Raw genomic sequence first — 6,644 nt, forward strand, 5'->3', positions numbered from 1 at the left:
ATTAATGTCACATATTAAATATAGCGCTTTTCACCTAGTCGTGTAGGATTTTCAAATCCTACACGACTAGGTGAAAAGCGCTATATTTAATATGTGACATTAATAAAAATCTGTAAATGTACAAACATCCAGATTTCTGAGTACCTTAATTTATATATATATATATATATATATATATATCTGACTGTCTCTATTCATTTAACTGCTTAACAATCTACGTACTTATCTATCTGTTTAACAGTCCACCTACCTACTTAGAAACTTATCTATCTTCCTGCCAATCAATCATCGACCACCATATTCAATACAGTATTTACGCCACATTTCCTGGAGAGTGTCTGTACAGATTGGGATATTTCTACCACAGTAATGCCATCTCATTTGTCATCGCAATACGGTTTCCGGTGTCCATTCTTATATAGATACATGCATTAAAAAAACATATACTTAGGCATCTACGCATACAGAACACTAGCAGCTGTATATACATGTAAGCACTTACATGTATATACATACATGTGTGCATGGATACATACATGTGTGCATGGATACATACATAAAATATATATTTACAGGCATACATGCACTTATCTGACTATCTATCTATCTACCTATCTATCTATCTATCTATCTATCTATATATATATATATATATATATAGAGAGAGAGAGAGAGAGAGAGAGACAGACAGACAGAGAGAGAGACAGAGAGAGAGAGAGACAGACAGACAGACAGACAGACAGACAGACAGACAGACAGACAGACAGAGACAGACAGATAGACAAACAGACATAGAGACATACTTACACGCATACATACATACATGCATGCATACATACATACATACATACATACATACATACATACATACATACATCCATACATGCATACATATGGGCAGGCAGGGCTGTATTGTTAAGAAGCTTGCTTTGCAACCGCGTGGTCTCGGGTTCAGTTCTACTGTGCATCATCCTGGACAAGAGTCTTTTATTACAACCCCAGGCTGACCAATGCCTTGTGAGTGAATTTGGTAGATGGAAACTGTGTGGAAGCCCGTCGTTTACGTGTGCGTGCATATTTGTGTCTGTTTGTCACCCCCTTCCTACATTCACTTGATATCTCACGTTGGCTTTTGTACGTCCCTGTAAAATAGACGTCTATAACAAGTATTAGACAAAACAAATTATTCATCTACAATCCTTCAAACCGCTGCCCCAGCCTGGCCGCAATCTAATAACATTGAAAGAAGTGAAAGCAATGACATTGAAGAAAGTGAAAGTTAGAAAACTATATACACGTGTATGTGTGTGTTTGTGTGTCTGCGTGCGTGCGTGCGTGTTTTTGTGTACATGCGTATGTACATACATACATACATACATACATACATACATGCTTGCATATACACGTATGTGTGTGTGCGTGCACATGCGTGTGTAATTAATATACATAGTTTGACATAAAATTATTTAAACATTAACCGGGAAAAACGCACTCAATACGTATATATAAAATATATATTCAGCAAAATATTCGCATCATTTCAGTATTAACATTTCTGCCATGTCCATGAACACGCAGCGTTCCCTTATCATTTACTGTTGATATAATATATCGTAATCTAATATAATATACAGTAATAATAAAGACTGGGAACCAGTGAAATTGCTCTGCTTATCTCACACAGAAGCCTCTCCAGTTCATTTGATTCATACAATAAAGAGATGCATCTGGCTTCGGGACATGAACATTATGACGTAATCTCTATTATTAGTTGGAATGGAAGCCCCACTCTAAACCTCCGATTGGCAGATAATTTGGTTGGGTCAGGATGGAATGAACTTTGTGAAAGAACATTGCTTATGGTTAAGAAGCTTGCTTCTCTACAACATGGTTCCGGGTTCGTTCCCACAGCGTTGCATCTTGGGCAAGTGTTTTCTTCTATAGCTTCAGGCTGACCAAAGATTTGTGAGTGGATTCGGCTGAGGGAACGTGGCTTGGTGGTTAGGGTATTCGGCTCTCGATTGCAAGGTCGCGAGTTCGATTCCCGGCCGCGCGTTGTGTCGACCATATGGAAGCTTTTTACTGATCCAAGCAGATCAAAACACCATCACAGCCTGATTAAATTACCATCCTCAGGATTTATCCTATGAAAAAGATGGCACAAAAAAAAACAAGTGAATATTGAGGAAAAGAAAAGGCACAGCAGACATTGTCGTGTTCATCCTCCAAATAACATCACAATTTCGACACCAACCGACAATATTGTTCAATTTGGCATCGACCCCCCCCCCAGGTCTTACTTTTTGTAAGCCTAGTACTTATTCTATCGGTCTCTTTTGTCCAACCGCTAAGTTACGGGGACGTAAACACACCAACATCAGTTGTCAAACAATGGTGGTGAGACAAACACAGACACACAAATACATATATATATATACAACGGGCTTCTTTCTGTTTCCGTCTTTTTAAGCCTAGTAGTTATTCTATCGGAACTCTTTTGCCCAACCGCTAAGTTACGGGGACGTCTACAGCTTCCGTCCACCAAATCCACTCACAAAGCTTTGGTCGGCTCGAGACCATCGTAGAAGACACTTACCACACAGCCACTCCTGCGCAACAAATTGCAGAGCTCTCGTTTCTCGTCTCCTACAGAAAGAACATCCACGATAACAGTAAATATAACAGCGTATATCTTCTATGAAGACAATTGTATGAATATATATGTCTTTTTAGACAGACACTGCGACGCTACTAAGTTGTCCGAAGTTGTATACATTACAATTCAAACACACACGGACCCAAATCAAGCCATTTGTCAAACAAGTACGACGAAGAGGACCGTAAAGATGAAATAATATGATGTAGTCCTGGAGACGAAGCCATTAAAAGTGAATAAATTCTATTTTGTTCTCTCTCATATTATAAATGTTGATATAACCTTTCTTTAAAGAAAAAGAAAACGACTATCAGATCTATATCTTTCTTTCTTTCTTTCTTTCTTTCTTTCTTTCTTTCTTTCTTTCTTTCTTTCTTTCTTTCTTTCTTTTTCTGTCTGTCTTTCTTATCGCTTGTCTGTTTATCTTCTATCCTTCCTTTCCCGTTTTCTTTTTTTCCTTTCATCTCACTGTTTGACTGTTTGTCCATCTTCTCTCTCTCTCTTTATCTGTCTATTTATCAATCTCTCTGCGTAAATACACACACATATATATGTATTTATTAAATTCCATATGTAAATATGTATGTATGTATGTATATATAAATATGCATATATATATATATATATATATATATGCATGTGTGTGTATATATATATACATATATATATATATATATATATATATATTTAGTATGTATATATATGTACGTATATATATATATATATGTGCGTGTGTATGTGCATGTGTGTATGTGTATGTGTTCGTGTGTGTATGTGCGTGTGTGTATACCGTTTTCTTACTGATCAATGACTTTCTAGAATTTCATAGATGATCCATGGTTTGTTTCACATTGCTTTCATATTCAGGACAGAATATGGCATAAGGTACCTTTTTCTGGAGTCCTGAATATGAAAACAATGTGAAACAAACCATGGATCATCTATGAAATTCTAGAAAGTCATTGATCAGTAGACCTTCCAAACAACACCAAACTGCTCGTTGTGATGAATGCGTTAAGGACCAAGTATCACATGTCTGTTAGCACCAGTCACCTCAGTGACTTCTACTCGCGGCTGGACCCAAAACGCAGAAGTACCGCAAAACTGTCGACAAAGCAACCACAACAACAACAGCAGTCACGATCAACTGCAACAGAAGTCACACACAGACTAACACCCGCGTACGACAGGAGATTACCGCTGCCGTAAATAGGAATGCTCTCCTAACTACATCAACACAAACACACAGACACACTCATACACACAAGGATATCAACAAATCTACATACTCCACCTCCACCTCCTCCTCCTCCTCCTACTCCTACTACTACTACTACTACCACCACCACCGCCGCCACCACCACCACCACCACTACTACTACTACTACTACTACTACCCTTTCGTCTCTTCTGACTGCTCCAATTTCTCATCAAATATCAGGAAGAAGTAAGACGTGGAAACGTTCCCTTAAAGGGCAAAACGAAAAGTACATCAGTCGGTTATCCAATTCCGAATAAGAAAAGAAGAGAAAGATTGACGAAATGCCAAAGAGCCCTTAGCAACCCCAGCCATCCACCACAACCAATCGAATCTACTACCATCCCCATCACCATCACCATCACCACAACAACACCAACAACATTAACAATAATAATTAAATCTGCGACCACAAGAGAAGCTAACATGGATTTAGACAGATTGCATCGTGTCCTGCAGGTCATAATCTAACCGATAAGAATACATATACAGTCCAGTTACTGGCAGTTAAATACTTTGTTTCCTGTTTACAGCGATGAGCTTAACGTGTAAGTTAAATGGTTGTTGACGAGAAATTCAGAATAGAATCGATAGAGTTTAGCGAGCAGCGAAAACAATATAAAAGGAGAACTAGTTAAGCATGTAGACAAACCGCTTAGGATGGTTGTGGAGAAATGGAACCACGAGCTTTCCCTTTGTGTGAGTCAGCTCTTGGAATAAATCGCCCTATCGATCACGATCGATGCATGCTATTTGATCCTAACCAGATTTATCTGATTTTTAGCAACTTATTCTCCGTGTTTTGTGTTTTTATTTTATTATTTATTTATGTACGGCGACAAACTTCCAAAATCGTTACATTGTGAGTTCAAATGGCGCCGGCACCGACTTTGCTTTTCATCTTTTTCATCCTTTTCATCGCTACAATAAAAAGTACCAGTTGAGTTGTTGTTGGCACTCCGTCGCTTACGACGTCGAGGCTTCCAGTTGATCCGATCAAGGGAACAGCCTGCTCGTGAAATTAACGTGCAAGTGGCTGAGCACTCCACAGACACGTGTACCCTTAACGTAGTTCTCGAGGATATTCAACGTGACACAGTGTGACAAGGCTGACCCTTTGAATTACAAGCACAACAGAAACAGGAAGTCAGAGTGAGAGAAAGTTGTGGTGAAAAAGTACAGCAGGGATCGCCAACATCCTCTGCCGGAGCCTCGTGGAGCTTTAGGTGTTTTCGCTCAATAAACACTCACAACGCCCGGTCTGGGAATTGAAACAGCGATCCTATGACCACGAGTTCGCTGCCCTGACCACTGGGCCATTGCACCTCCACTACCAGTGGAGTACTGCTGTTGATATCAACTTGTCTCCTCCATTCAAGAATGCTAACCCTGTTCGGAAATTAGAAAGATTTAATTTTAGTTAAAGCTAGAGACTGAATACGGTAAGCTTCCTTGCCTACCTCCCCCCTCTGCCATAACTATCACCAGGAGAGAAGGACTGTTGGTAAAGACTGATAACTTCTGCTGAGGTACTGAAGGTCGTGTCTGGTCGTGCAAGAGGCAAATCCTCGGGTTTGGATGGCCTACTCTAAAGCTTTTTCTACTTCTACAAACCGAACTTGACTCGTGCGGTTCTTAGCAGCAGACATCAATAAGAACTGACGAAAGACGCGAACAAGATTTGGGCCAAAGTCGTCGCCAAATGTTTGACGCTTGTCTTTGTTGCAACTGTCATCAGATTTACGAATACTTTCAGCGCTTCCATTGCAGTTGTTGTTGATGCTGTTGTTCTCGTTGTTCTCGTTATTGTTATTGTTGTTTTCGTCGTCGTTGCCGTTGCTGTGACTACCGTTGTCGCTGTTTTTGACGTCGCTATCGTCGTTGTAGTCAATGTTGTTGCTGTTGTTGTCGTTGGTATTGGTGGTGGTGGTGGTGGTGGTGGTGGTGGTATTGCAATCAAAGTTGGTGACGTTCTGATATGTTTCCCGCCGTTTTCTTGCTTCTTCAGCCATTCCTGCTGTCATCACTCTCTACAGCTACTTATTTCCATTTATGCTTCTACTCTGGTTGTTTTTGTTGATGTTGATGTTATTGTTACTGATGTGATTGCTGCGACTGTTGGCATTGTAGCTGTTGTTGTTGTTGTTGTTGTTAAATATGTTGTTTTATATCATAACTGGTTTTCATGTTACTTTTTAAAACAGTTAACACCGCGACTGTTATTGTTGTCATTGTTATTACTGTTGTTGTTGAGGTGTTGCTGTTGTTGTTGTTGTTGTTACAGGTGCTCTTGTTCTTGTTCTTGTTGTATTGGTTGTTATTTTATGATAGTGGCGCCGTTGTTATCGCCGTTGTTCTTGTTGTGGCTGTTGTTTTTTTTTCGGGGGTAGCGGAGTGAAAGGTCAAATGACTTGGTGTGAGTGAATGCTATGCATGTTTCTCATGATTTCATCAGACAACACCACATGCCAAAACTGTAGACAAACATACAGGCACATACTCACACACACACACAAACACACACACACACACAAACACACATACACACATACACACACAAACACCCACACGTACACACACATAACCGTACGCAGTCATTCTCTCTCTCTGTCTTTCTCTTATCTGTTGGTGCTCATGTATCGTACGTCTCTGTCTGTCACTTTCTCTATGTATAACCATTTTTATGTGTGTGTGTGTATGTATGTATATATATATATGTGTGTATATATA

Source organism: Octopus bimaculoides, chromosome 19 (assembly GCF_001194135.2).
Source record: "Octopus bimaculoides isolate UCB-OBI-ISO-001 chromosome 19, ASM119413v2, whole genome shotgun sequence".
NCBI lineage: Eukaryota > Metazoa > Mollusca > Cephalopoda > Octopoda > Octopodidae > Octopus > Octopus bimaculoides.